General features: G+C 36.0%; 1 protein-coding gene across 3 annotated transcripts in view; it reads right to left on the bottom strand.

Moving 5' to 3' along the window:
- Nucleotides 1-23,549, bottom strand: part of KIAA0825 (KIAA0825 ortholog) — a 410,770-nt gene that overhangs the window by 362,656 nt on the left and 24,565 nt on the right. For all 3 annotated transcript variants that reach the window (XM_004769904.3, XM_045074529.1, XM_013044496.2), the window contains exon 2: nt 18,381-18,530. The gene's annotated coding sequence lies outside the window, so the exon portion shown is untranslated. The remainder of the gene's footprint in view (nt 1-18,380; nt 18,531-23,549) is intronic.

Genomic DNA, 23,549 nt, shown 5'->3' with positions numbered 1-23,549 from the left:
AAACGTAGGCACAGAAAGTTTTCTTTGAGTTGCCCAAGATTACTTGCATAGGAAGTGGCAAAACTGGGATTGCAACTGTTTCAAATGGTTTCCTTAATCCCAATGCTATAAACCGCCCCCTGCATAGACTTGTACTTAAAAAAAAAAAAAAATCATTATTTTACATCTTATATGTATTGACTTATTTATCACCATATGTAATTGACAGCTTTCCCTAGGACCATTATAAATCTCCTTCATTATGAAACCAATTTCCAAAAATAAATTTTTTTTAATTTTTAAAAAATTTTTAAAAATTTATTTGACAGACAGAAATCACAAGTAGGCAGAGAGGCAGGCAGAGAGAGAGGGGGAAGGCAGGCTCCCTGCTGAGCAGAGAGCCCGATGTGGGGCTTGATGCAGGGCTCGATCCCAGGACTCTGCTGAAGGCAGAGGCTTTAACCCACTGAGCCACCCAGGTGCTCCCCAAAATAAATTTTTTAAGGCAATATCTTGTCCCTGTGGTATTTCAAAGTCACCAAAATTTATTTCTTTTCATCAATTACTAGAAGTTGAAATTTTAATGTTTTAGCCTCTCCAAAGACTAAGATACAACCCAAAAGGCTCTCAATTTGTTGATAGTCATCTAAAATACCTATGCATTAAAGTCTTATATTAGGAAATATAGAACTTGATATTCTTTTCTTTATTTTCTCAACTCTCATCTATGTGTTAGGATTCCTACCACAGACTGGTGTGCTTTCTATTAATAATTGTGGAAATTCTGATTATTTTAGTTGTATGAGTGGGACTGTTAATATACATCCAATAAGTAAGCATATTAACATGTTATGGCTATTAAAATCCCCTCTGTAACTCCTCGGTAAGTAATTTAAATGTGTATGTATGAGGTAGAAATTGACAGGATCAGTCAGAATACACTTATTGTAGCTTGACAAGCAAACAGAATTAATTGTCATATGTTTTACCCACAAACCTGACACTACTTTATTTTTCAATGCACTTCTCTTTCTAGAAAATATTTTTATTTATTAACTCTATAATCTTTAATATGCAATCCTAGCCATCTCTTGCTTTAATCCAACAGTGAAACCAAGATAATGTGAAACCAAATTTTAATTCAACATTCTTTTATAACTTAGCACTCACACATTTCACATCAATTAAAAGTCATAAAATTATTATATATTTTTAGATTAGATCTAAAGATAGTCAAAAATCATGGGGTTAAGGATTAACTAATGAATTTCCAGGCAGAGTAAAAACCTTATTAATTTGGAAAGTAGTACAGTAGAAAGTTTAAGTTATGGAGTATTTTTAAAAAGGAACTGTACTGCATATCAACTAGAAATAATAAATACAGCTTATAAGATGTGTTGATTACATTTTTAAGAAATTTTCTTTGAATAACTAGGTAAGAATGATTTAAACTTAGTATGTACTTTGTATTTAAATTGGTTCTTCAAAAGAATGTAGGTCTTAAAGTATGTTCCAAGGATTTAAGAATTTCTCCTAAAATGCTGTTAATAATATTAATAGTATTACTAGTATATTCACTAACTAGTCCTGTGTCATCAATATCCCCTTCATCTGCCTATAAACATGTTTGTTTCTTGCTTTTTAGAAACCAACAAAACCTTCCCTAGAACCTCCTTCTATTCATAACCCAACATCTGCAAACAGTAGTCCATATTTCTTCAACTTTTATCTCCTCTCTTATTTACTTCTCAATTCAGAACAATCTGGTTTCTGCCTCTATCCTTGCACTGAAAGTGACAAAATATTTTTCCATTCCTGTCATACTTAATCTCTGCACTATTTGGTACAGACAGCTACTCCTTTCTTGACATTCCTCTCTTGCCAATCTTCCTAAGTATTACGGCTTCCTAGTACCTTTCTTGTCCCTTACACATTAACTCACAGGCTCCTGGTAGGAGTTCCCAATTTAGGTAGCTGTCCAGCTCAAGTTTCTCTTTATAATCTGATAGACAATTCAGGGATATACAATGGTGGTCAATTTTTATGCTAGAGGATCCAGCTTTCCTGTCATAACTAATTATCCAAGATTAGACATCTGACCCAAATTGAACCATCAGATGCAAAGAAATCCTGAAATTTAGAATGAAGGGTGGAACAGGGAACCACTTAGTGGTATACCAACCAAGTTAAATCCAGCCTCCCAAGAGAAAGTACATGGATTTTTTCCTGAGGGCCTATAATTGCCCACTCCTTTCCTTCTGAGATTAAAAGTTCATATAGTTGTTTTGAGGGGTATTTTTGGTTTGATTCTGTCAGAGACACACAATAAATCTTCCTATTCCACTGAACAAGAGCCACTGTTTTTTTCTTTGCTTAAATTAACCTAATTAACTTAATTAACTAGTTTTGTGTGAGTTCTCTCTAGAGTTCTCTCTAGAATCTGCTTCTCATTTTAACTACTTTCCCTAAACATTCTTCTTTCAAAGCTACTGTTTCTTTTTAATTTAACCAGAGTAGATTTTGTTTTTTTCTAAAGTATTTTAATTTTTAGATATTCTGTTTTACTTTTATTTATTTGGATTTTGTCCTTCTCAAATCTCAAAAACTCTATTCCTATTATTTCTCAGGCTGAATTCTTCCCATATATCCTTACTCCCCTTGTCTGACATGGGAAAGAAAATACAGAAAGTTTTCCTCCTTTTCTCTTCCAGTTCATTTCAGGCTGGAATCTTCTTATTCTACATTTTTTTAAATTGATTAACCTCATCCATCTATTTTCCCTATGCTGAAAATTTAAAGTCTATATCACTAATCTAGCTCTTCCTCCAAAACCTTAACACATAATTCCAAACATTTGTGAGGCATATTGCTGTTTCAAAGGTCCTTTGAACACAACAAGTCCAAAATTTAATATAAAATCCTTTCTGTAAACTGGGTTCTCTTCCTATATTACAGGGTCACTGCCTCCCCTAATCTCTCTCCTCTTCCTTGCCTTACTAACTTCAATTAGGTGTCAGTAGAGTATAGCACTGTCTGTGTTTTCTATGGCCAGCAAACTATGAATGGTCTTTACATTTCTAAAGAGTTGTAAAATTAAAAAGAATTAAAAAGAATATGCCACCGTGGCCAAATGCAGTCCATAAACCCTAAAATATTTACTATCTGGCCCTTAAGAGAAAAAGTTTGCTGACTTCTGTCTCAAATGATCACCAAATTTTTTGACCCTTTCTCTTCCCTAATATATTAAATGGTAACCAAATGCTCTCAATTTGATTTCTTCTTCTGTGTGGATCCAGTATCTTAAATCTGACATTATCTTTTGCTGAAAAAAAAAAGGGGGAAAACCTCCTATCTGGCACCCAAGACTCACACCTCATGGTTTAATAAGAAATACATATTTGGTTATTGCTCCTTTGTCTCCCCGTACCTCCCACCTCACTTTGTCTAAGAATCTCTTCCATTTGGCCCTTCCTGAATTGTATCCTTTATAAAAATATTGTAACCAGAACTACAGCACTTTTTTGAGTTCTGTGAGTCATTCTAATGACTTACTGAACCTGAGTAAGGGGCTGTGGGACCCTCAACTCTGTAGTTAGCGGGGAACAAGTGGACATCCCCTGGAGATGCCGTTTGAGGCTCTCATGTAATGTGGGGCAGTCTTGTGGGACAGAGCCATTAACTTGTGGGGTCTGTGTTAGCTACAGATAGTGTCAGAATTGAATTAAACTGAACTGTAGGACACAGAGTTTGTGTCCAATGTGCATATCAGCATTGAACTTCTTGTCTTATGAATGAAACTGGATCATTTCACTACCTGGCTTAAATACCACTGAAGGTTTCCACAATGCATAAGACAACTCCAGGCTTTTTACTTTGTTTACATATATAGTTCTTCATATTTAAATATATTTTTCTGCCATAATAGTCCTTGATTAACAACTTGAAATAGCGTCCTAGCTGTAGCTCCCTCTACCAAGGACATTTTCAGTAAAAAATTATATTTATGGGAGGTATTTACTTCATCAGTGTCCATAGTATTATTTATAGGCCACTAGTATTATTTATAGGCCACATATAAGTATAACATAATTTGTTTATGATCTTTAAACAAAAAAGTTACCTACCATGGTGGCTTAAACATTTTTAAATGCTTCTCAACAATTAAGCTATTTTTTAAAAAATTGTGAAGAGGTAAGAAAATATACTATTGAAAAATTAAGATTCAACATTTAAGCTATCAAATAATATTTAAATGTGATACTCTTTCTAGTTTCCATGTACACACAAAAAAAGAAATTAGATGAAAATTATCTTTAGGGACCCTTCTAATTTTAAAATTCTATTATTTTAATCATGTGATCTATTTCTCTAATATTTAATCTTCTGTTTTATTGTCTTTGCAGTATATTTTTAAATTCTATAGTTTAATAGAAAGAAAATTTGTTGTCGGTTAAGGCAAATTCATATCAAGTGACCTGAAAATCTATTTAAAAAGCAATCAGTGAAAATAAATATAGGATTTCTTCATGTTAAATCAGAAAATCCATCACTATACTTGCTTTTTACTTTATTTGCTGCTTAACGTATCTCAACAGTGAATCTATCATATCAACATAGTCATCATGATCCAAGCTGCAAATAATAGAGAGTGTCAGTGTCAATTTTGCTTTCTCATACTTGCTTCCCTTCAGTTCATCTGATTTTAATAATCCCTGTCAAACCACAAACAGTCCAAATTACCTTCATGACACAGAAGCTTTCAAAGAGCAGACAGAATCTCAACTTTCATTTAGCAACTACAAAAGAAAGCTGTCCAGCTGGACAAATATTATTTCCACACTTGACAATCTCTACAGTTGAGCATGCATTTTAATTTTAACTAAACCTGCCAGGAGTTTGATGTGAGCTTCTTGTTTTGTGTAGATTGACTCACAGGATTATCAGACCAATGACTGTAATTGTGATGAAAGAACCCAGCATTTTTCTACTAAAAGAGAAATCATATACCAAAGCTGAAGGATCAAAATGAACATGTAAGATATAATGAGGCATATATTACAGGAGGAAAACTACTTAAATTAGATGGTTTAATCTTTAAATAAAGTGTATACATACAGAATACATTTTTTTTTCTAGTAGGCTCCATACCCAATGTGAGGGTTGAACTCACAACCGTAAGATCAAGCATCATGCGTTCCACTGACAGAGCCAGACAGTCACCCCCAGAATATATTCTTGATACAATTTTAAAAAGAAAAAGCTAGTAAGTAAAAATAAAATGTAAGAAAGTTAAAATTTTGTCTATGGATTACATTGAAAAACAGGTTCTAAGAATAAAATAAAAAGAGATTTTTTTAAATTGTTTTGGGCTGACTTGGTGAATATTTAAATTTCTAGAACAGGTCTATGTATCAAATTATTTAATAAAACTGATGTTCTTGGCAAGACATTAAAAAGTCCACTCTAAACTAATCAAGATGTCCTTGTACAAAATAAAACTTTTAAAAAAGTCACAGTAAAAATAAATAAAGATACTGAGTTTGGGACGCCTGGGTGGCTCAGTTGGTTGGACGACTGCCTTCGGCTCAGGTCATGATCCCGGAGTCCCGGAATCGAGTCCCGCATCGGGCTCCCAGCTCCATGGGGAGTCTGCTTCTCCCTCTGACCTTCTCCTCGCTCATGCTCTCTCTCTCTCACTGTCTCTCTCTCAAATGAATAAATAAAATATTTTAAAAAAAAAAGATACTGAGTTTGTCGAAAAGTATTAAAATAAAAGTTAGAGTATACAACTATACAACTATATGAAAGACTTTTATCTTAGAAGTTTGTTAAATTTAAGTCTGAAAGTTTCAAATGATAAACTATTTCTGGGAACTTTTCCTGTCTTAGCAAGGCCTAAATTCCTCCTACAGCTAATCCACTGATTATTAGAGCTCTGTTTCTCCCCCAACTCTATCTTGGACAACACAGCTGTATTCTTTACCAGCTCCTCTCTCTTTCTCTTCCTGTTGGTCTTTGTACTGGACAGATTAACCCACATCCACGTCTTCTGCTACAATGTGTATGCTGGAGCAGCTGTTCTAACCGTCCAACTCCATACTGGGTAACTCTCTTGGATGTTCCACAGGTACCTCAAACTCAACATGACCCCAGAAAATCTTATCATCTGCCCTCTGAAACTTCCTTTCTTCCTTGAGGTCCCTATGACACCACTAGCAACTCAGGTATTCATGTCACTGAATGGGAGTCGTCTTCCACATTCTAACTTTCTCTCACTAAGTGCACAGCCAAATGATCAGTTTTTTCTGTTATCTCTCATCATCCATTTCCTACTGCTCCTGTGTAGTTTCAAACTCCATCATCTCCTTCTACTTCATTTTCTATCCTATCACTAGACAAATCTTTGTAAAACAGAGACAGGAGTCAGTGTTCACAGCAAGATTTTAAGTCTACAGGACTGGGAGAAAAGTCATATTCTCAAGAGAAAGAAAAATCAGAAGAAGGAATTAATTTGTAGAGGGGATCACCCAAACCAAGATGTGATTTAGAATAAAACAATTAGTGAAAGGAACTAAAATTATATCATTTTTCAAATCTTATTAACCAGTTAAATGGTTTTATTTTATCTGTGGACCTACATAATATTTAAAAACAATTTTCAAAAATAACTTACTTTCAAAAAATTCTTATAGCTGTGCTCACTAAAGTAAAAAGCCTATATTCTTTCAATATTAAAAGTATACACAGATTCATTTTCATATACTTTTTAAAAATATTTATTTATTTTAGAGAAAGAGAGACAGAGTGAGCACACATACTGGGGGGGAGGGGAGAGAGGGAGAGACAGACAATCTCAAGCAGACTCTTGGCTGAGCAAGGAGCCGGACTTGGGTTTTGATCTCATTAGCCTGAGATCATAATATCATAACCTGAGTGGAAATCAAGAATTGGATGCTTAGTTGACTGAGCCACCCAGGCATCCCTCATTTTCATACACTTTAAACAATTTCTTAGTTGTATCTGTTAAAGATATTTTTCTGAGGAAAGTACTTTTTTATAATTGTATTATTTTTGTATTTTTTCAAATTGCACTTCAAGGTTAGTAAATCTCTCTCTCTTTTTTTTTATGGTGACATTGACTTTTTTTTTTAAAGATTTATTTGAGAGAGAGCAAGAGAGCACAAGCAGGCAAGTGAGGGGAGGGGCAGGGGAGATATAGAATATTCTCAAGCAGACTCCCCACAGAGTGCAGAACACCACAGGGTCTCAATCTCAGGATGCCAAGATCATGACCTAGCCAAAACTAAAAGTTGGTTGCTTAACCAACTGAGCCACCCAGGCACCCCAAGGGCAAGGAAATTTTAGATACCTATATACAGTAAATTGTTTAGACACAGTAAATTGTTGATACCTATATATCGTCTTCCTCAGGTGTTAAGTTACCTGGTGAATTTATTAAGTACACAGCAAATTTTGCTAAATGAAGAATATCCTCAATTTTAATAATACAGTATATGAGTATTTAACCCAAATATTCTTAAAAGTACTAGTTTTTGGTTTTTTTATCTCCAGGCAGAGTGACTTTTTTGGACAAATAATTAAAAAAAAAAATCTCAAATACCCATAAATTAAATTTCTGAAATTAAAAAAAAATCCTCATCAAATATTTATGGTTATTTTTTAATGTTTTGCTAAATTTAGATGCTACAGAATTATAGGACTTCCCAGTTCAACTTTACTCTGAACTAGAATATCAATTTATATAATTTTTAAAAATGTAAGTTTCATGAAGAGATTTTTCTCATAAGTCTATGTATTTCAAAACACAATTATGGAATTCTACAACTAAATCTTATACATGGGGCACCTGGGTGGCTCAGTTGTTAAGCCTCAGCCTTTGGCTCAGGTCATGATCCCAGAGTCCTGGGATCGAGGCCTACTCCTCATGCTTGTGTTCCCACTCTCACTGTGTCTCTCTCTGTCAAATGAACAAATAAAAATCTTTAAAAAAATAATAAAAAATAAAAGAAAAACAAATAAATCTTGTACATCCTTTGAGTTCTCATCATTTAATTTGTTCAGTTTCTCCTTTAATTTCATGGGGATACATTTCAAGGTCTTCCTATATGTGAGCTTTGTTTTCAACAATTCCCTAAATGCTTCACATAAAATGATTTTTTTCCCCCACCATTTGTTCAACACTTTCATTAAAGATTTCTAACCGATTTTGAAGACATTAACACACAAAAAAATTGAGAATAATTTTACAAGAGTATTTAATACTGGGCACCTGAGTGGCTCAGTTGGTTAAGTGTCTGTCTTTGGCTCAGGTCATGATCCCAAGGTCCCGGGATGGAGCCCCATGTGGGGCTTCCTACTCAATGGGGAGTCTGCTTCTCCCTCTTCCTCTGCCCTTTCCCCTGCCTGTGCACACTGTCTCTGCACACTGTTTCATGCTCTCTCTCTCTCAAATAAATAAATAAATAAAATCCTAAGAAAAAAAAGAATATTTAATATCATAATAGGTACTTAAAGTCAATTTTAAAGTACAGTAATTCTTTAACGTTTCAAGCATTTCTAAAATCGAAAAAAAAGAAAAAGTATATACTACCATGCTTAAGTTATTTCTGTTTTCTTCAAAAGCAGTCTAATCATAAAAAGTTAAGGCTGGTTATCTTATGTACATAAATTTTATGTACATATAAATCTTATGTTCATATAAACATTTATACTTTTTGACAAGCACATCTCCTAGTTAAATTGGTAGATTTTGCAGATTTGGGGGGTGTAATTACAAATTATCATGTCATCACAACATATTTCAAGTGAATTCTCTTCACAGGTTCTATTTAAAAATTTTTATGACGTTATGTTCCATCACAAGATATTTTTAATATCACCAAGACTAAAAAATTTATCATATTGCAGTTTGGAATTCAATTTATAATAGTATCCATAATAATGCCAAGTACTTAATCTTTTACAAAATAAACTTTTAAATGTTTTACACTGATTCCATGAATTAGACATGAAACTTGAACCATTATTGGAATTAATTCCTTTTTCATTAGAAGTATCCAAGGATACTGATGTAAAACTGGCACTATCTAACTGCTGAAAAGTTCTATTAATGGAGCCAATACATTAACGGCTATTGATTCACCTTTTATATATGAACAAGAAAACTCATAATTGTAAATGAGAGAAATAAATTTAGAACAGCCACCGGATCTAAGTGAAAAGTAAAGTTTCACAGAGTGGTACACAAATGTACCTTTTGCACCTAAGTATTAAAGGTAGCTTTTTCAGGCACACTCTTAAAATATGACTGTGCAAGAGATGTTGATTCTTCAACAGATAGACATCTTATTTTCATGTGATCAATGATGTTATTATAGCCCCACTGTGTGAGTTACACATTAATTCATTTCAGCAAGTCAAAGGAAATTCAATGCCCCTCATCAGGGTCCCTCCTCAGCAAGGAGTCTGCTTCCCCTTCTCTCTTCCCCCGCTGTTGCTCACTCCCGCTCTCTCTCTCTCAAATAAATAAAATCTTTAAAAAATAAAAATTAAAAAATGATAAATCTGAGAGAAATGCTAAGCCGGATGAAATATGACAAAAGGCAGAAAATGATACTATTTTGGGCAAACTGGATATATGATATGATATCAGAATACATGGTATTTCAAATAAAAATATAATATAAATAAAATGGACCTCATGTATACATAAAAATGGTAATCCAGCCCTCTTTGGCATGACATGAAAATATTACCAGAGAGCTGTATTATTTCATTAAAAAAAATAGGTTATAGAACTTTATACACACCATGACACAGTAAAATATTTTTGAAACAAACAAACCAACCCAAAATATCAGGAAGGAAATTTAACAAACTATTAGTGCTAATCTGTGGGCAGTGAACTAAAATGGCACACGAAAAAAGGAAATTTTTACTCTTAATAACTTCCTATATTTATTTGAACTTAGTATAATGAACATGTCTTAATTTTTACACAAAAGGCAAAAACAAATATAAAAAATACTATAAGACCTCAACTAATTTAGTATCCACTGAGTGGTACAAGTAACGAATGACCTAGAATCCTGCAATGGGAACTTCCTTCAAGGCAGAGGAAATCAAGACGGCAAGCCACCCAGAAAAAGGAAGAGGAAAGCGTTCCTAAAGGGAGGAGCCCAGTGATCTACAAAATTCATAGCCTTACAGGCCCTACAGTTGAAGACATTTAATCTCTCACTCTACATAGGTTCAAGCCCTCTGCTATTCTGGGAATGATCCAACAAGTAGTGAAGAAAGGACATGGGTAGCCTCGGCCGGATAGTAACTTGAGAAGTGAATGAGTTTGGCTCCTGCTTATGTCTCTCCTCTTCACAACTGGGCTCTTACTAAGTTGCTTAATACCACTATACAATTACATCTCCATCTTGAGATTTCTTTGTATGCACCGGGATCCCACTCTTAAACCCCAGCCACAGCTACCAGCTCCAGGTTTATGAACCACCACCAATGGCGGGCCATGGTAAGGAAAATGATGAGAACATCTCTAGAACATAAATGGGATTATTTGCGGGAGGCAGAGCAGAAAACTCATGGATAAAAATAGTGAAAGAGAAAACTGAAGACATATGGGGCACTTAGCTGGCTCAGTCCATACAGCATGCAACTCTTGATCTCAAGGTTATGAATTCAAACATAATGTTGGGCTTAGAGCTTATTTAAAACAAACAAAAAAACTGAAGAGGTATGCTATGGATTATTTAAAACAAACAAACAAACAAAAAACTGAAGAGGTGTGCTAAAGCCTTTTTTCCCCCTAGAAAGAAAATATTTGAATTTTATCCTATTCAAAACAGTGAGTCAGAGTTTTTGGTTTTGGTGTTTGTTTTACTAAGGCAATACCAACTAATGTTGTAAAAATGATTTTCAAATCGAGTGTTAAGAAGGTTTGAGATAACAGAGGTAGGAAGATCAATCAGGACAGTGAATTAATCCACATGAAGGTGATGAAGAATAGGGAGGATGAGCCACAAGTAAAGAAGATGACTTTTGAAATGACTTTCCAGAATATACATAGCTAGGGATTATTGAATGAAAAAGGCAATTATAGCTGAAAGAAAACCAGGCAGGTGTTACAAATCCCAGTGTAAATAAGCTTTGATTTTAAACCCAGGTGATCAGAGAAACCAAATAGGACACTTTGAAAATTATAAAGCACCCTAAGAGAAAGGTAACTTGTGGATGTGTCATTAGAAGCTGGCAAAGAATGCAAGCTGGTGCAGCCACTCTGGAAAACAGCATGGAGGTTCCTCAAAATGTTGAAAATAGAACTGCCCTATGACCCAGCAATTGCACTACTGGGTATTTACCCTAAAGATACAAACGTAGTGATCCAAAGGGGCACGTGCACCCGAATGTTTATAGCAGCAATGTCCACAATAGCCAAACTATGGAAAGAACCTAGATGTCCATCAACGGATGAATGGATCAAGAAGATGTGGTATATATACACAATGGAATACTATGCAGCCATCAAAAGAAATGAAATCTTGCCATTTGTGACAACATGGATGGAACTAGAGCGTATCATGCTTAGCGAAATAAGTCAAGCAGAGAAAGACAACTATCATATGATCTCCCTGATATGAGGAAGTGGTGATGCAACATGGGGGCTTAAGTGGGTAGAAGAAGAATCAATGAAACAAGATGGAATTGGGAGGGAGACAAACCATAAGTGACTCTTAATCTTACAAAACAAACTGAGGGTTGCTGGGGGGAGGGAGGTTGGGAGAAGGGGGTGGGATTATGGACATTGGGGAGGGTATGTGTTTTGGTGAGTGCTGTGAAATGTGTAAACCTGGTGATTCACAGACCTGTATCCCTGGGGATAAAAATATATATTTATAAAAAATAAAAAATTAAAAAAAAAAAAAGAAGCTGGCAAAGAGTGAAACCAAGGTGAGGGGTCTTCCTGGGCAGTAAAACTCAGTGGAGGAAAAGACCAATTATGACAGTGGCTAAGAAAGCGAGATGGGTGTCACACAGAGCAGGGCATGCTTGTGGTCAGAGGCTCCTAACAGTCTTGCTGAGACTGTTAGAGATATCATTCAGTGCATGTCCACGCTAGCCTTACAGAAGCTAGCTGAGGAGTGGGTTATTAGTTCAGTCCCCGTAAACTTTTTTGTTGGTTAGGGCCTAAGGACAGAACAGGGTAGTGAGATGAGGCTACATGACAGTTTACGTAAAAAGAGCTAATTATTACAAAGGAAATTCTGAAAGTCTCATCTGGATGACAGTTACAAATAGATTTTTTTTTTTAAATATAGGAGTTAAATGGTGATAGGACGGCATAGCAAATATAGTTTTACACAGATGATTTTGAGTGTATTATACAAATGGAAATGTCTGGGATAGAGATGGAGGCAATATATAAGGGGAATGCATGAGAAAACATAGCTCCTAATGTCACACTGAAGTCAACGGCCCAGAATTCAAAAAGTATCTTTCAAAATTTTTAGACTATGACCCATGGTTAAAAAGTGCATTCTAATCTCATGTACGTGTGTACACACCTATCTTGAAAGTTTCATGAAACATTGCTTACCCTTAATGCTAGCTTTGATATTTCCTACTCTACTATATTCCTTTTTTTTCTTCTTTATTTTTTAATGCACCCACAGACTCTAACTTGATGTAAGCACCTGCATTTTGGCTTAAGAGACCCTCGTGATCATTATATAGAACCATCTGCAAAGACATGATGAATAAATCTGGAAGAGATGTTTTTGAGAAAGGGTAAAAAAAAAATTGTTTTTTTAGGAACTGGCATGGGACCACTAACAGAGAGTAGGGAGAAAGACCAAGGAAGATAAAGAAAATGGAAAAAAAACTGCATCAAATTCATGTCTTTGTCTTTAGTGCAGTGTTTCTCAAAGTCTACTTCAAGACTAATTGAAGCAGAACTACCCTCCCCACTGTTAGAAATTCAAATACCTGGGCCTCATCCCAGGCCTGGTGAAGAGAACTCTCTACGTGTGGGTCTTGGAATTGGCAATTTAGAAGTTTCTCAGGGCATTCTTTTCACCAACTATTTTTATCTCAGTGCCTTTCACAAATAAGCTTTCAAAATAGCACTTACTTTCCAGGAACATGCAATCTCACTTCACACATTAGATATACTCTTGAAAAGTTAACTGAGTACTTCCCCTAAAGACTATAATGATTAATTTCAGAATTATATGCACCCAGAAGGAAACAAAGAAGCTACTGGAGCACTGTCTTTAAATAAACATTCTTTATCCACTTAATTTTTCTGTATTAATTATGCAAGTGGCTAGCCAAACGAGCTTATAATCCTCATTATCTTTTTTCAGTTTAAAAGCACATATATTTAAAAATTCATTATGTTAACACATTTCATTATAATTTTGAATTGATTTCACTGGACTTAACTGGTTAAGTACCACGATCAAATGGCATTTAGCAGTACTCACAGGCCAGGAAATGAGTCAGTGAGACATTTTTCAGAAAAACACAAATACTGAAGTTTTTGGTTTGGGCTCTTAACAGCAAAGATACCCCTTTATGAGGTGAGTTCTGCTAACAAGAATATTTGCTAATTTTTTACCAACTGATAACCAAGAAGTATGAGATATGATTCTATTTTAAGATAGAAATGATATGGGGCGCCTGGGTGGCTCAGTGGGTTAAGCCGCTGCCTTCGGCTCAGGTCATGATCTCAGGGTCCTGGGATCGAGTCCCGCATCCGGCTCTCTGCTCGGCAGGGAGCCTGCTTCCTCCTCTCTCTCTCTGCCTGCCTCTCTGCCTACTTGTAATCTCTCTGTCAAATAAATAAATAAATAAAATAAAATCTTTAAAAAAAAAGAAAAAAAAAGAAATGATAGCTAACAACAGTAAGGTATAGAAGCTAACGTTTATTCACTTGCCTCATATCAGACTCTGTTCTAGATCCTTTGCATGGCTTACTCATTTCATATTGACAGTAATCCTGTATAGTAAGTATCATGTAGGCCTAATTTCCCCAGTGATGAAGCTGAGGTACAGAGAGCTGTTTAACTTTCCTGAGGTCCCAAAAACTAGAAATAGGAGCTGAAACAGGCAGCCAGTCTCTAGAGTTCGTACTCACTGTACTACACAGTAATTTAGGAAAGTCTCAGCCCTTGAAGAAGTTAGCTGCTTTGTGGAGAGAAAGATTTCCTGCTGTTTACACTCTGGAAGGTTTCCCACCCTGCTTGCTTTTTTTTTTTCTTTCTCTTTCGCTCTCTCTGTCTCTCTCTTTCTTTCTTTCTTCCAAGAGACAGAGAAAGAGAATCTTAAGCAGGCTTCACGCCCAGCTGAAGCCTGACATGGGTCTCCACCTCACAACTGTGGGATCATGACCTGAGCCAAACTCAAAAGTTGCACACCTAACCAAATGAGCCACCCAGATGCCCCTCCTATTCTTTACACAACTGATTTTAAGGTGACTTGGGTTTACATAGGATCCCTGCTCATATATACTTATCAGATTTCATTATAATATACTTTATATAGGATAGGAATACCCCAAATAGTATAAAGATGACAATTCAGCATTACACTGCAGAAAAAACCAGAAATCAGTTTTTAAAAAATTCATTCTGTATATAAGGGCAGGAGAGCATAGTGGTTTAGAATCATGCTCTCAAATGCAATGAACGAATAACCTAGAAATCTTATTAAAAATGTAGATTTTCAATAGGTCTGGGGTGGAGCTTGAGATTTTCCATTTCTAACAAGTTCCCAGGTAATGGGTCCCTGTGGCCCAAGGACCACATTTTGAGTAGTGAGGGTTTAGTATGTAAGCTCTGGAGTCACCCTGCTGGTGTGTGACTTCGAGCTGCCCTACTTACTAGTTTTACAACCTTCTTGTGAGCCTCTACTACACCTATAAAATAGCAAGGTCATTAAAGTGTCGTTATGAGGATTACATGAGATAATCCATAGATACATGTAAAATAGTTGCCGGCATATAGAAAGCATTCAAAAAATATTACAGAAAACTATTAAAAGCACATACTGCAACCCATTAGAAAGTAGAACTGACTGATACAGCAGAAACACTAAATAAAATTTCATCATTCTTTCTCAGACAGTCACTAGACCATCACTGTTCATTGAAGGACATTAAACACGTAAGTTAGATCCACTACCTAGCTTTATTAAATATATAAATCTGAAACTGCTCTAAATGAATTTGCATGAAGCTGGCTTGGCTTATAATATTTAAAAAGAATATTTCGTTTCTCTGCCAGAAAACTTTTTTATATTGTAGGTATACAGTGAGTTCTAATTCATTTATTTGAATAGCTTCCTCTGAATTTAGAAACAGCCATTTTTGTTTAAAACTGTTCATTCGTATCAAATCCAAATCAGAACTAGTATTAGTATTAACAATAGTCATGTTTTTAAAAATTTGTTCATAGGTGGGTGGCTGGCTCCGTTAGTGGAGCATGCAACTCTCGATCTTGGGGTTGTGAGTTCGAGCCCCAGTGTAGGGTGTAGAGATTACTTAAAAATAAAATCTTAAAAAAGAAAAAGGACCACTTGTTATTCTGAGGGGTGGGGGGGAAAGATGTTCAAACAAGGGCACTGGTATAGTTTCAATGAGTTTAAAGGATTTAGCCCAAACCTTCACAAACGTATACATTTCAAACCACTACACGATGCAGCATAATTCCCTCTCACTATTAAAGATGGGCTTAGAAAGAATATTACTTGTCAGAATTGTGATGATTTAATAATGATGTGATATGGGAGGGCCCAGTGGGTAGGAAAAGTAAAGTTAGGACTAGAAGTAAAGATAAAATTCCATAGTATTATCCTAAATGAAAACTATTAAAAATTTCTAAAATTCAAAACTGCTCAGAAAATAGAGTTAATGGAGTGGAGTACACTAGAAAAGAAAGATTAATGTTTGTTCAATCACTGCTAAAAACCAGGAAGGGTAAAACCTGGTGGTTCAATTAAGGAGGAGTTGAGACTTAAGTGGTATTTTAGGTTGGTCAGTATCTTTTTTTTTTTTTTTTTTTTTTTTTTTTTTTTTTTTTTTTTTTAAGATTTTATTTATTTATTTGACAGAGAGAAATCACAATTAGATGGAGAGGCAGGCAGAAAGAGAGAGAGAGAGGGAAGCAGGCTCCTCGCTGAGCAGAGAGCCCGATGCGGGACTCGATCCCAGGACCCTGAGATCATGACCCGAGCCAAAGGCAGCGGCCTAACCCACTGAGCCACCCAGGCGCCCCTGGTCAGTATCTTTGAGTCAGCAAGAAAAGATTAATAGGTAATTTGCTTCTCTTTTACTCTTTCGTATCTCTAACTGAGGTGATGAAAAAGACAACTATGGGACAGATTCTAATATGTTTATTTTTCTAAATCAAAACTAGATTCAGCATAGGGGTGCCTGAGTGCTCAGTTGGCCAAGCATCTGCCTTCGACTCAGGTCATGATCCCAGGATCAACAGGGAACCTGCTTGTCCCTCTCCCCTCAGCTCGCTCGCTCTCCCTCTCTCTCTCTCTCTCTCTCTGTGTGTCTCTTTCTCTCTGTCAAATAAATAAATAAAATCTTAAAAACAGAAAACAAAACAAAACAAAAATCTAGCTTCAGCATAGACACTGCAGACCTGAGCTGTGAGATTCTGACAGTTAAGAATCCAGGAAAACAGTGGAATGTGGGTGAATAGATGACTGTTTTCCTCCTCTCTCTTTCCTTTTGCTCTTTCCGGGCAGAATGCTCCTGGTTGCCCCTTTAATGAGCGGAGGGGTAATAGAAAATTTTTTAACACACAATACAACATACCAGATTTTACTTTACATTTTACTTTCTGTAAAAAGTTACTTAAAAAAAAAAATGAGATTTTGCCCTCTCCCCTAGAAAATCTGCATAGAAGTCTTTTATAGAAAGGACTGCCACATGAAGTTTTAAGGCAGGCTTTACATATACTCACATACACTGAAAAAGGATTGTTCAAATGAAATAACCATAAAGCTTAACCCGGTACGTTTAGTGAAAAAAACATTAAGCGTGGGAATTGTGATTTTCAACATCTAGAGAGGTGATAAACAACAAGATGGGATGGGTTAGGATGAGAGGTACAAGAAGAACAGATCGTGAACAGAATTATATCAATAGCTCATGTTTTGTCATTTCAGTCTATACTGGCCTGAATCAAATTCCTGGAAAAAAAAAAATTTTTACTAAAATGCCTGAGCTAACTTTTCCACTTATGAGGCAGGTATAATCTGTTTTTCAACAGCAGAGAAGCAAGGAATTCCACTTCAGTGTGACCTATTTCTGCCTCTTAGATTTATCATATGCATTTTTTAATGACCCCAAACCAAAGGAAACGTAGAAACCTATTCGAAAAGCTGACATTAAGGTTGTGACACCAACCAAAACAACAAGAGAATTTAAAGGTAAATTGACACACAATCCCCAAATGAGTCTGTTGCACTCCTAATTTAAAAAGCAGTTTCTGTGTGAATATAGTGATGGCATGTCAGTGTCTGCTTTGAAACTCTGGAATTTTGTCATTTGGTGTTTGTGTCACAACCTTAATATTATTTAAATATACTTTTTAATATCTATTATTTAAAAAATATCTTTGAATTGAAGATACTCCTAAGGCTTTGAAGAAGCCAACCTCAAAGCACCTCATTCCAAGCATGCCACTTTTATTAGAAGTGGTGCATAAAACATTTGCTGTTGACAAATCTAATTCATTAAAAGGTGAGATGGATGCATTTTAAAATAACTGGCTGGCATCATTATCTGCAGCACCTTTTATAAATTATTCCTCTTTTCCCTTCTGACTGAACTTGTCACAGTTCCCTTTCAGAGTCTGAATGTTATGCCTTAGAGTCAATGCTTTCAACATGTTTAGACAAGTCATAAGTTAAACAAGCAGGGGTACTTTATTTTCTAGAAATGAGAAAGAGGAGCAGAAATACTTACAGATTATTTCATTCGATTCATTGATTTTTAACTAAAGACAAGTAAAGTCAGTTAGTGGTGGTTTTATCTCACACAAAGGATTTAAAAATAAAACTATACTGGCTTGGGTAGAAGGCAGGATTTCAAAGAAAGGTACATAAAAAGAGATGCTGGCAGCCTTGCTGCACTGTTGTGCAGAAGACTTAGTTTAAAATTGAATTGTGCTTCCCCTGACACGGGAGATCAGGTACATCATAAGGCTGACAGCTGGCTGGCATGGTAACTTCCTCAAGGAAAATGCTAACTGTATTTCTTTTGGAGGCCAAAGGAAAAGAAATAGAGAAGCCTTCAAGGAGGCAGAGCAGGCAGAGAACAAATTATTCAAAATATGAAGAAAAACATTTCTTACCTAATTTTGTTTCAGAAGACTCTGAGAATGAGCTGGTCTTCTAATCCCAAATAAGTGGGAAATTATTTCCTTCCAAGTGGTCAGTAGAAGAGCTGCCTTTTCTTTATTATCTTCAGCTCAGTTTTTTTCCCCAACATATATAAAATATACCTATAAAATAATTAAATAAAACTTACTCACTGTCGCAATGGAGGGTACAGAGTCAAAATACTTCTCTACATTGGTAGTGGCAGTACTATCATTAAGTTCTGACATACAGGCAGGAGTTGAGAGTTGCTGGAAATGTATAAAGACATGCTAAAGTTGCGGTACCTAAGAAAAGCTTATTAACAAGAAGATCCATAGATTATAGGCACATGAAATAAGAGAGGCACCTCGGAAAATGTACATTCAAAACATCCCTTTTCACTGATTTTTCAAATGTTCCTCGGTAAATGTAAATTATATAGAATAAAGGATGGATGCAGTGCATAAAACAAGCAATACCTTTCAATATAATTCCTTTCTTCCTGTTTAGTTACCAGTTTAATTTCCGGAATAGTTTATTAAAATTCATTTTTTTTCGCACTCTTCTGGATTATTTTATTAAAAGTGATTCCAATTCAGTTGATCTGTGGCTGGTGCCTGGGATTCTGTTCTAAGAAGCCTCTAGGTAACGTTACCAATGCTGAGGAGCTATGGACCACTCTTGCCAATCTATTTGTCTTTCCCTCCATCCAAGTACACTGGCCTTTTGTCTTTCCAGATAAATTTAGACTCTATTGTCAAGTATTTTAGACTCTATTGTCAAGTATTCCCCCTTCCCCACCAAATCAGACAGGAATTTGATACTGTGCTAATTAAACGGAGCATCTGCAAAGTTGAGTTTTGCAAGCCATGTGTATGGTGTATCATTTCACTTCTGAGTTCTTATTGTCCCACAATAAAGCTTTACTGTATTCCCCACAGGAGTTTCATATCTCTCTTGTTATGTCAGATATATTCCTAGGGACTTCATATTGTCAATATTAGTGTAAACATTATCTCTTTGCAAAAGCATTTTCATTTTTTGTTTAAATAGGAACTTATATAATTTTTGTATACTGATGTTCTTATCCAGGATATATGCCCAACTCTTATTCTTGTATTTTCTCTCTAAATTTACATCATGCACAAACAGCTTTACTTATTTGGTCGAAAACCTATGCTTTTTATTTTTTATGTTGCCTCACTAAAGGAAAAAAGTTAAACAATAAATGAATTACTTAATAGAAAAGACTATTTTGTTATCTTTAATCTATAAGACTCATCTCTTGGTTAGGCCTCCATTGACCAGAAAACTGCTATGAAGCTCCCAAATGTTTCTTTTGACATTTACTGACTGCCCTCAGACTTTCTGCCTTTCTCAGGTGACTAATATGCAAATGGATAAATGTTACTAAAACCCACTATCCCAAACTGACTTCCAGTTGTTATTACATCAGAAACAAACACCCTCATAGTCAAAAGAACCACTCTAGTAACTGCATTTGAACAAAAGGGGAAACAGGAATTTTAAAGAGAGAAATGGTTCAGTTCCACCTAAGAATTAAGATGAAGATGCCAAGCTAGGATGCCATTAAAGAGATATAACATGTCATCTGCATTTCATAGCCGAAATCACAAGATTTCTTGGAAAACCCATAAGTAACTGAAATTGCCTTTTTGATGATGATGTCAGCCTGTTCTAGGTCAAACTGCCCTTCTTGACAGCTTACAGCCAATCAGCTTGACCAAAGGAAAAAAATTAAGATTTCCTACTTCACAAATTGTCAATGTTGTTATCATTGGTTACCCAGGGAAAAGTAAATGGCATGATGGCAGGATGCAGAAAAGGGTAAAGAAAAGGAGGTAGTAACTAAAATATAATCATGTAATCATGAAAACACCACAAACTGCTTCTTTTTTTTTTTTTTAATATTTTATTTATTTATTTGACAGAGAGAGAGAGAGAGATCACAAGTAGGCAGAGGCAGGCAGAGAGAGATGTGGAAGAAGGCTCCCTGCCGAGCAGAGAGTCCGATGTGGGGCTCGATCCCAGGACCCTGGGATCATGACCTGAGCTGAAGGCAGAGGCTTTAACCCACCGAGCCACCCAGGCGCCCCCCACAAACTGCTTCTTTAAAAATGTGTTCGAATTCCACTACAAACAATAATTATAAAGACTTATGGCAATGTAGAAAATGCTTAAATGGTGAAGGGAAAACAGGACCCAAGAGAGCATGTATGCATTCTATTGCAACAGTTTAAAAATATGTGGACAAGGCATGCCTGGCTGGCTCCATCAGTTTAGCATGGGACTCTTAATCCTGGAGTCCTGAGTTTGAGGTCCACACTGGGGTAGAGTTTACGTTAAAAATTTTTGAAAAAATATGGACAATGTTTTTTGGTTAGGAAGATCAATCAGCATGCATTTTCCCTCATCTCCAAGAGGCCGCCTTAAAAGATAATAAAGGTATGTGTTGGTTGGGGGAGAGGATGTAAACCATTGAGATGAAGAGACTGAGAAAGTCATTACTACAAATTTACAGAAAATGACAGAGTAAGATCATTCATGGAAGAAAGATAGTAGGAAAAGTCAAACTCTAGAAGGTGTGCAGAGAGTGCTGCAATCAAAGGAATGACCTGATACCCCTGACAGAAGTGGGGACTGAGAAGTGAAGCTAAAATATCCTGAATCTCCCTCTCTTACCTTTTTGTAGGAGCAGCTATGTACTTTGTCTTTTACTTGTTCATAGCTAAATATATGACTATGAGAAAAAAATAAGTAGATGGGAGAAGTACTGTGTCTGAAGAAAGGAATTAACAGTCTAGAAAATGAGGAAACGCCATATGGGTAAGGATGTCCTCAAAGAAAAGCTGGCCTCATTCAGGCCTTTAGCTGACTTCCAGCATGCTTGAATTTCTCTTTTCTAGCAGGAATGTACAGTCAAGAACCATTGGGCATCTGAAAAAAACCTTTTTTTCCCCCACACTGGAAATCAATTTAAAACAAAATTTACTCCAAGAAAAAGAGAAACAACACAATTAACATGTAAATTTTCCATCACTGTAAGGGAGTAAAAGAAAAAAAATGTATACCTAATACAAAACCAGAAATAGGACTTCCAGTTATGGCTGAGTGCAATCAGCAAATATTCTTCCAAAATGAAACTAAAGAGCCAGACAAAATTGACAAATACAATCATTTCAGTGCTCTAGAAATTGACCAAAGGGATATAACAATTCAAGAAGCATGTTTATTTGAAAGACTGTAATTTTTAGATAAGAACACTAGGACACTGTCACATTCTGGTCTGGCCTCTCTCATCACCATCAACCACAATTCAGTCAGTATGGAGGTTTTTCCAGGATGGGGAAGATCATTAAGACTAAACATCTGGGACTCTGGGTGGCTCAGCTGGCTAAGTGTCTGTCTTCAGCTCAGGTCATGAACCCAGGGTCCTGGGATCAAGCCCAGCATCGGGGAGCCTGCTTCTTCCTCTTCCTCTAGGTGCTGCTCTCCTTGCTTATGCTCTTCATCTCTTTTTCAGTCAAATGAATTAATAAAATCTAAAAAAAAAAAATTAAAAAAAAGACTGGAAACATCTTTGTTGTGGTCAAAGATGGGGTAACTTGAACTTCAGGGGCAGGTTATGCCCATGTCTAACAGTGTTTCAGAGGATGTGATGATTTTAGAAACTGGCAAGCAAGGAGAGCAAACAGCTCCATTAGTCCAAGGTCATGGTCATAAATGGGGCAGACATATTCTTGGCTAAGGTTGAGAGAAAGTACAAGGGAGACCAGAGAGAAACAAAGCTATTCACATATTCCCGAGGCCAAATAATCACATACATAGAGCAAATGTGAAAGAGGTCAGCAGAGACTGAAAGCCAGAACACACCTGAAAACTATGTAAACTTTAAATGCATTCTCTACAGAGATCCATGGATAGATGACAGACAGTCATACTTTATGACTCTATGTATTTAAACACAAGCAGGGTCCAACAATCAGTTCATAATTTAAGATATACAGACACAGGAGCAAGTCCTAGAAAGCTAAATGCAAAACACAAACCAAAATATTAAAACTCGAAAACCAACCCAAATGAAAACAAAAAAACAGATTTTATCTGTGCCACACATCACAAGGGAGACAGCTGTCACTGTACTTAGTAAGGCAAATTACTAAACCAAGAAACAAATAAATGAACAAAGCAATAACCTTAAGAGGGAAAAAAAAAAATCAGAACCCAGAGTTCCTACAATAGGTGATCTAAAATAGCCAGTTTTCAAAAAGAAATTATGAAACATGCAAAGAAATAGGGGGAAACCATTTGAGTGTCCCTAAATGTTAGATTTAAACAAAGACTTCAAAGCAGTTATTACCAATATATTCAAAGAACCAAAGGTGATCTTACTTAAAGAATGAAAGCATGAAACAATAAATAAAAGAGGTTATCCACAAGGAAACAAATTAAAAAAAAAAATCAAATGGAATTTTGAAGTTGAAAAGTACAATCAGAAAATTCACTAGAGATGGGGAACTTTGGGTGGCTCTGTCAGTTAAGCATCCAATTCTTGATTTCTGCTCAGGTCATAATCTCAGGGTCATGGGATTAAGCTCTGTGTGGCATCAGTTTCCATGCTCAAGTTTGCTTGAGATAATCTCCCTCTCCCTCTTCCACTCTCCCTCCCTGACTCATGCTCTCTCTCTCTAAATTAAATAAATCTTTAACAAAAAAGAAAGAAAGAAAGAAAGAAAACTGGCTAGAGGCGAATGACAGCAGATTCAAGATAAACTGATGGAAGAATCAGTGAATCTAAAATAGATAAATAGAAATTACCCAATCTGAAGAAAAGATGGGTGGTTCAGCTGGTTAACTGTCTGCCTTCGGCTCAGGTCATGTTCCCCAAGGTCCTGGGATAGGGCCCTGCATTGGGCTCCCTGCCAAGTGGGCTGCTAAGTGGGCAGCCTGCATTTCCCTCTCCTCCCTGCTCCTGAACTCTGTCACTACCTCTGGATGTTTGACATACATACACGTACATACATGTAATGAGTATCCCAGGAGTGAAGACAGAGGGATAGAAAAAATACATGAAGAAATAAAGGACAAAAACATACCAATTTGAAGCAAATTAATCTACTTATCAAAGAAATTTGATAGTC

The sequence above is a fragment of the Mustela putorius genome, unplaced genomic scaffold (assembly GCF_011764305.1).
Source record: "Mustela putorius furo isolate JIRA1106 unplaced genomic scaffold, ASM1176430v1.1 tig00537350_pilon_pilon_pilon, whole genome shotgun sequence".
Lineage (NCBI taxonomy): Eukaryota > Metazoa > Chordata > Mammalia > Carnivora > Mustelidae > Mustela > Mustela putorius.
Note: the sequence above shows the minus strand (reverse complement) of the source record. Positions and strands in the feature narration are given on the sequence as shown.